General features: G+C 39.3%; 1 pseudogene; it reads left to right on the top strand.

The window, feature by feature from the left end:
* Nucleotides 1-1,680: 1,680 nt before the first annotated feature.
* The window catches only part of LOC105552091, an 11,126-nt pseudogene continuing 3,909 nt past the window's right edge, over nt 1,681-8,897 (top strand).

Genomic DNA, 8,897 nt, shown 5'->3' with positions numbered 1-8,897 from the left:
AAAAAAAAAAGAAAATAATAATAATAATAATCATAACAGTATGGGACTTTTAGAGATTTTTCAGCTTTAAGGACAGAATTTTGTTTTTCTCAGTGGCATCTATATTTGAAAGCAATGTATTTGACACTGCTTTCTGGATTTAGCTTGGTACAAAATGAAGCAAAACTATACCCATGCACTCTGCTCTCTTCCACATTGTGAATGCAGAAGTTAACTTTTTGCTTGGGACACCAATGTTTCTGAATGAGAAAGGTCCAAAGTAAAGCCCTTTGTGATTTTAAAGTCAAGAACAGATCTTTCTTTTCAGTAACCAATAATCACCACTTTGCCCATCCATCAGAAGTCAGAGGAGAAGAGAGGAACCCTTACACTAACAAATCCCTCTTGATAAAATCTTTTTTCATGAACATTCTGTCTTTAGAAAGCACTAACAAGTGGATAGAACACTTGTTAGTTAGTAATAAGAAGAATTCTTCAGTGAATACTCAGATGAATGAATATTCTTAAAAGGCATGCAGTATGTAAGGAATTTTAATCCAGCCTTCTTGTTCACTCCCCCACACAACAACTGTAGAGAAACCACTGCCTCTGAATGATGAATGGACCTAGACTCAATTAGGAGGGAAGAGTACCCCAAGCCCTGTAATTTAGCATCTCTCCTTTTAAATTCCCGGGTGGACTCTTTTTTTGGCTGTAGGCTCAGTTAAACGGCTTTGGATATTATGTAAAATGACCATCAAGTGTTTCTCCTTCTATACCACACCCATCTCTTTTCAAGCTCTCAATAAAATCCCAACCCCAGCTGTATATACATCTCAATCTTAGAGAGAAACACACTTCTGCTAGCAAATCTTTAGCTATTAAAAAGTTTTATTACCTCATTTCAAATTAATATTGTACAAGGCTCCAGACCACGGAAGAAAAAAAATCAAGAAGCTGAATTAGTAAATGACGGAGCAGTAATTAGCTTAAATGAGATTTCTTCTAGCCCTTTGCTGGAAGAAAGATGACACAGAAAATCTGAAGGTTTTCTGTGGATGACACAGAAAATCTGAGCTTAGAAAATCCTTCTCTGCACGTGGTACTATGAGGATGCCAGAGATGCATTTCCACAGTCATAGTCTTGTTTATTTATTTAGTCTCCTACTGCAGTACTTCACACATGCACCCCCACCTTCTGCTCTGTGGCAGCCAAACCCTAATGGCTAAAAAGCCAGGCTGCATAAAGGGTTAAGGCTGCAGCCTTCCAGGCGTATAGACATTCCAAACATTGGCATGTAACTTTCTCCTCTGCAGTCAGTCCTGTAGCTTGAGCTCCTGGAAAGCCTTCAGCACTTGCAGAAGCAGTATTTCCTACCAGCTATGTTTGGTTTTAACTTGCAGTTCACCAGATTATATAGCTTTAGAGTCTAAACTTATCCCTCCACGGTCTTATCTAGAATTTGTCCCTCTTCCCGTGCTGAATTTGTTTCCCCCGCCCTGCCCTGGAAATGCCTCAGGGCCTTCTGTAACCTTGCTGCCTTCTCCCCACAGGAAGTTAGATGCATCCTCACTGGCTGCATTACTGCACATTTCCCTTGTAACCTTGTTTTTTCCTTCGACTCAAACTTCCCCAAACAGCACCATCTCTACTGACCCTGAAATTTTCTAGCTCTTTCATACCAATATTTCTAACCCGCCATGAGAACGATTATAGAGGGCAAACTGGGGAGAGAAGGTTTGGGAACTCACCTGCACAGCAGCAAGGATCAGACACAGGATGGGGCTGCCCGCAAACTTCCCAGGGACTGTCTGCAGCCAAGTCTCTTGGCCTTAAAGGGACAGGGCGCTTTTCACCATATAAGGAAGACAATTTCACTTGACTGCTTTGGAACCTGTTTGGGCAAAGCAGCTCCTTCTCTTGACATTGCTGCCAGGCTTCAGCCTTTTGAGGAAATTTGGAGCCTGACAATTCACAAGGATCTGCACATAGTAGGCAATTTAATAATTCCTAAATAAGGGGCCAGGCGTGGTGGCTCTTGCCTGTAATTCCAGCACTTTGGAAGGCCGAGGCAGGTGGATCACCTGAGCTCAGGAGTTCGAGACCAGCCTGGCCAACACGTGAAACCCAGTACCCAGTCTCTACTAAAAATACAAAAATTAACCAGGTGTGTTGGCGGCCTTCCAGCTACTCAGGAGGCTGAGGCAGGAGAATGCTTGAACCCAGAGGCAGAGGTTGCAATGAGCCAAGATCGTGCCATTGCACTCCAGCCAGGGCAGCAGAAAAAAAAAAAAGAAAAAAATCCTAGATAAGGCACAAGAAAGATATTTGGTGGGCTATTTTTAAAGGCCAGAAAACTCTTTATGTGGGGCTTATTCTCTTACAAAAAGGGTCTCTGGCAACTGTGAAGTCTTCCTCAATTATATGAAAGGGCTTCTGCTTCTATTTCAGGTTTGGCTTCCTTGAAACAAATAATCTTGCTCCCCTCAGAGAGGAGCGGCAGTTTGCCCCCTTCCTCCTGACTCAGAGACAAAAGAGAGACGACTGAAGAGTGGTAAAGCCTGTGCTGTGAGATTCGGATTGTAGCACTGCACGCTGAAAACAGCGAAGTGGAGATGATTTTGCTCTTTCAGCGGGTAGAGAGCCCTTCTGAAACCGATAAACATGCACAGTCCTCAATGGAGGCTCTCTACCAGCCTTGTCTACTTCTGAGCACACCTCTTGGACTCCCTTGGCTAAAGCCCACAGCTGAAGTTTGAGGGTTCCTTTTACCTTTCCAGCTGGCAGGGAAGAGGATGTGCTTTAGCAACAGCAAACATTTGCTACTGATAATATTCAAATGCAAAGCTGTCCTGTTGATTGGGGGTGGATTAAAAGTAATTATAAAATGTTAGATTCTAAGAAGACAGTAGAGCCTAATTTGGTCATCACTTGTGTGGTAACATACTTCTTTCTTTGCTGCCAACTGGATGTTGTCTTTGAAAATGCTTTGATGTCTGCCAGGTGGCTCCAGCCAGCACCTACTCTTTTTTGCTTAGCTTACTATGCCTGATATCCAGTGTCTGAATCACAGATTTGGGATCTTTTAAAAACGGAATTTGGCACTTGATATAGAGTCTCATACTATCTTCACATCTTACTTTCTTGCATAAATTTTGAGTTTTAAGGAAAAAGACCACTCCATATTCCTCCATATTCTGATTAACACCCAGCATGGAATAAGCATGTAGTAGACTGGGAAACCCTTGTTGGATTTAATCAACTGAATAGAATCCTGGGTTTTTGTATGATGTCTAGATAGTTTTATGAATAAAGTAGGTGTTTACTAAATAATTGTTTAGTAAATGGCTAACCCATCCCAGCCTCACTGGGAAAGAGAGGTAAAGGGGAGCTCGTCTTCATTTTGCTGTGGTCAAATAAATACATGGTTTCTTTGCTTTACTCTCTCTTTTATATCAACTAGTAATTTTCATGTCATTAAATTTTCTTTAAGGGAAGAGGTCAAAGGAATATCTTTAAAAGGTAATTATTGTGATTACTCTTTGATCCAGTAATCTGATTTCTAGGAATTTAATCTAATGAAATAATTAAACAGAGGCAAAACATTATATTAATAGAGCTACTCATTGCATTACTATCTATAACAGCCATAACGAGAAATTACTTAAAGGCTCTAAGGTTATTTCATACAGCAATAATAATAGCTCATGCTGATTGATTGCTCATTATGTATCAGGCACTGCTCTAAAAGCTTTATGCAGATTAACCCACTTAATCTGTAATCTCACTTAATCTGTGTCAATTCTCATGACAAACCTATGAGGTAAAAATGGTCATCATCCTCATTTTACAAGCTGGAAGACTAAGGCACAGAGGTTAAACAATTCCCATTTGGACTGAGGTATTTTGGCACCAGCACTTATAGTCTTAGCATCATTCTTTGCTCTCATTAGGACTTCCTGAACATTATAATAGGCACTAGGAACAGACAGATTTATGAAAAAGAAAGGACTCCACTTCATATAATCATTAAATATAACAATTATGAAAACTATGTACAAATGAGGAAACATCCTAATTTATATGGACATACATATTTATAGGTATATTATGATGCCATTTATTTTATATAGATAGATATAGTGTAGATATAAATTGTGACCCTTTTATTTAACAACATATCTTGGATATTATTCCATATCCAGGCCTACAGATCTCCTTTACTTTTTAAATGGCAGAATACAAGGCTGTCTTCTGGGAATATACCGTAATTTAACCAATGTCCTATTGATGTACGTTCAGACTGTTTCTAGTCTATTGCAGCTAAAGTAATTGTGTAATGAATATCTTTATTTGCCATATGTGATTTCAACAATAGCCAAAAAAATCTTATTTTTATTGATATTACATTCAATTAATAATTTGATTTTGGGAAAGTTGACTTCTTTATGATATTTAGTCTTTTTATCTAAACATGGGGAATGTCATTTCATTTTATCAAGATTCAGTTACATATATTCTGCATGTTTATTGTTATTTTTATTCTAATGTATTTTATTATTCTAGAAGCTATTTTAAATGGGAACTTTTTCATTATGTTTCCTAACTTGTTTTTGTATGGAAAAGTTATTGATTATTGCATTTAATAACCAGCTTTTGTACTGAATTATCTTATTGTTTCCAATAATTTTCTATGTGACTCTCTTCTAGCTATGCGATTATATCATCTGTAAATAATGATCACTTTGGCTCATCCTTTTCATTGTTTTATACATTTATTTCCTCTTATTTAATTGGGTAGTACTTAAACAATATTAATTAAATACGTTAAACAGTGTCACCATTTCCTCACATTATTGGGAAGGCTTTTTGTATTTCATCATTAAACAACATGCTGCCTTGGAAAAAATAGGTAATTTTTTTTACCACTGCCACAATATTATAAAGAAAGTGTTACCTGGAACACATCTATTTTCTTTTCTTTTTTCTTTTTTTTAGATGGAGTCTCACCTGTCTCCTAAGCTGGAGTGCAGTGGTATGATCTCAGCTCACTGCAACCTCTGCCTCCCAGGTTCAAGTGATTCTCCTGCCTCAGCCTCCCAGGTAGCTGGGACTACAGGGGTGCACCACCATGCCCAGATGATTTTATACTTTTAGTAGAGATGGGGTTTCACTATGTTGGCCAGGCTGGTCTTGACCTCCTGACCTCAGGTGATCTGCCTGCCTTGGCCTCCCAAAGTGGTGGTATTACAGGCAAGAGCCAATGCGCCTGGCCAGAACACATCTATTTTTAATGACTGAACTTGATAGCTCCAAAATCCCCTGGCCTGACAGACAGGAATAATTCTGCTTCTAACTGTCCCCCACTATTTCTCCAGGGATCCAGGGCCTCTCAGAGTTCACCTGAGCTTTCCCAAGGCATGTTTGTTCTCTCTACTCTGCTGTTACTACTGCAAGTGACTTTCACAAGATGCTTCTGAGCCTAGCATTGCTCTGCTGGTGACCACTGCAGCTAACCCATCCCAGCCTCACTGGGAGAGAGAGGGAAAGGGCAGCTCCTTTTCCTTCTGTTTTTCAAACTAATGTGAGACAGATTCTTCCCTTTATCTCATAAGACAGCTGATGCCAGGAACCAATTTAACAAGACATTACTGGAAGTTGGCAGTGAGTGGGGGAGAAGTAGTATAGCACACTCTAGACTGGCCTTAGGGTCCCCTGTGAAGCTGGTTAGCTGCCTCATTCTCCATCCTCCTTCAGATGTCGAGAGAATTTCTGCCTTTTGGAGCTTGGACAATATTGGTCACCTACCCAGAGAGAGGAGAAAGATAATCGCGATATAAATGTAAGGCCGACTTCTTTAGTCTTTATCGCCTGCCTAGGTGTGATCAACTCCCAGAATGATAGTGAAAAGATCCATTTCCTTCTAAGAGGTACTCAACTACCCACCCACTGGCATATGGTCTGTCCCTAAGGCACTAGCAAGACAATCACAGCATAATCTGACATCATGCAGCTTACATATTTTAAATGTGCCCTGGGGAGCTAACAATGGGCCCAGGTTTATTGAAGTTACTCTTAAATTACAGATTGCCTTTTTTTTAAAGACAGGATTTTTAAATTTGATGATGACATGGCTGTGACCAAAAAACAAACAAACAAACACAACAACAACAACAAAAGATTTTTGGAGCCTGAAAGAGCAGAACCAGGAATCATCTGGACACCCATTTAGGGGAAGGACTGACCAGTGCATGAGGCAGCCTAGATATACTGAACAGGGGCTTATTAATTTGTTGACTATCATGAAGGCTTTGCTAGCAGCCCTTTGTTTCATATAAAAATATAGGCATGAAACCAAACATATATTCCCTGTGTGTTGGCCACACTTTACTTTGCTCCCTAGACCCACACTAGGTGAGGAAATCAAAATTCACCCTAATCACTTCCTCTAGGAAACTTGATTCATCCTATAAGATAACATCCCTCAATCCTCCAAGCCCTTTATTGCTATGCTTAAGCACTTTTTTAAAAAGTAAATAAATATATTAACAAATATTATTGATATTTGGGGCTTCATTTTCCAATCCTTGCAAGTTTATGCACCTTCTTATGGTGGGAATTTGTGCAGTCATTTGACAAGATTTGTTAAAAGTCTATAACATGCTGGGCACTTCAGAACCCCGGGGATACAGCAGTGGAAAAAAATAGGCAAAATCATGATACTCATGGAGCTTATGTTCTTGTGGGGAGGCAGACCAGTAAATAAATAGAAACAAAAATGTCAGGTAGTAATAAATTCTGTGATGAAGATAAAATAGGATACATGAAAAGCTGACTGGGTGTTGATTAGGAAAAAACTCAGAATTCTTGAATTTGAAGCTGCTCACATCTTTCTTTTTAGAAAAGATTCTGCAGCATCTACGAGCCAGTTCACCTTGCAAATGATTGGTGTTCAATAAGCATTATAGGATGGTTTAAAAAATTTAGTTTGGAGCCTGACCAAAGTTTCTTTTTCATGGCTTTAACTACATTAGTTCATAGAGGATTTGTTTTTTGATGTCTAAATCAGGTGGTATCCTCAATGGGCTTTTAATGCAAGCTTCCTCTCCTATGTTTCCGTCATATTGCCAATTGCCGCTTATACAGGTTACATAAAAGCAAATGCAAAAAATAAAGTTATCTCAAATTCCGGTCAAGAAACACCTGCTAAATAGTTGGCATTATCCTTAGATAATCTTCTCTTCGAGCAATTTTGGAAACTCCCTAGTTGTACTTCTGTAAAGCTTTGCACCTGGGAAATGGCACAGAGGCTTTTATGAGAAATGCTATTATAAGCCTCTCAGTAGAGCTGAGAGACAGGAGAGGCTGCGGGAGCCCTATTTTATAGTACAGTAAGGTTAGCCATTTACTGTTCCCATAGGCTATTTCACTTGCAATAAAGGTCAATGGGCCTTTTTAGGGAGGAGAGCTAGACCCCTGTCTAAAACTGCCATCTTCAGCAGTCAAAAAGACAGCCTGCTTTAGATTCTTCTGGAAAGTGGTAGGATTTTTATTTCACTGGGAGAGTGGTTCAATATGATCAGCTGATGAGCATGGCAATAAGAATTCACAGACTTCAGAGCAGAAAACTTAAACCCTAAGGTAGCTTGACCACAAAGCTAAGCAGTGTGTGTCAGTCTGTGGCTCTGCTTGTTACCTTCATTTATGAACTCTGCCAAAAAATGCAACATTTCTGTACCTGGAATTCTTTGTCCCTAGACTTCCTGAGAGATTGGTGTCCTAAAAGACAGTGGTTTGCAACCCATGGAGCTGCAAATCCAGTACAGCAGAAGTCGTCCTACTAACAGTTGAATGAAATCAAACTGAGTATTTCCTTAAAGACACTGGGCTTCAACATTTTTGTTCAATATCTCCTAAAGGAATTTTGAAAATCTATATACCTTCCTTCAGTTTTATGTTATAATCTAAAAGTTTTCATCAAAACTTAAATGGTTGCAAAGGGTGTAATATATGGTCTGTTGTAAATATTGGCTTTCAAAAGTAATACTATTACTCAGCTTGTTATAATATATCTAATGGAATATAAGTAGTATAGCACCATGACACCCACCATCATCCATTTAGTAAGCGATAGGAATTTTACATCATTTCTTTTTCCCTTTGAATTCTTATTTCCATTCTTTTACAAAATTTTATTATAATAAAAGATCTTTCTGTGCTTAGGGGTATTTAAATTTTACCTTAGTATAATTACACCTTAGTTTTCTATAATAAATATAAAGTGAAATTACAATTTGTTTCTTTCCTGTGACCTTTGGCTCTGTTAAAAGACAATGCATCTGGATGGAGCTGTCATTGCGATTATTGCCAGTAGTACCTGTGGCAGAGACAGTACTCTGTGCTCACCACACCCTTTTTCTTCTTGAAAGTCCAAGAAGTTTTTATTTCGTAGTCTTCCACTGGGAGAGTGGGCAGAACTGAAATCTTGTTTCCTATCCTAGACAGTTAAAAGTGTATTGAGGCCAGGTGTGGTGGCTCACACCTGTAATCCCAGCATTTTGGGAGGCTGAGGCGGGTGGATCCCTTGAGGCCAGGAGTTCGAGACCTGACCAAGATGATGAAACCCCGTCTCTACTAAAAATACAAAAATTAGCTGGGTGCAGTGGTGTGTGCCTGTAGTCCCAGCAACGTGGAGGCTGAGGCAGGAGAATTTCTTGAACCCAGGAGGCAGAAGTTGCAGTGAGCTGAGATCGTGCCACTGCACTCCAGCCTGGGTGATAGAGGGAGATTCTGTCTCAGAAAGAAAGAGAGAGAGAGAGAGGAAAGAAAGAAAGAAAGAAAGAAAGAAAGAAAGAAAGAAAGAAAGAAAGAAAGAAAGAAAGAAAGAAAGAAAGAAAGAAAGAAAGAAAGGAAGGAA

The sequence above is a fragment of the Mandrillus leucophaeus genome, unplaced genomic scaffold (genome assembly GCF_000951045.1).
Source record: "Mandrillus leucophaeus isolate KB7577 unplaced genomic scaffold, Mleu.le_1.0 Scaffold1146, whole genome shotgun sequence".
In the NCBI taxonomy this organism is placed as follows: domain Eukaryota; kingdom Metazoa; phylum Chordata; class Mammalia; order Primates; family Cercopithecidae; genus Mandrillus; species Mandrillus leucophaeus.
This window is presented reverse-complemented; position numbering and strand designations above follow the sequence as displayed.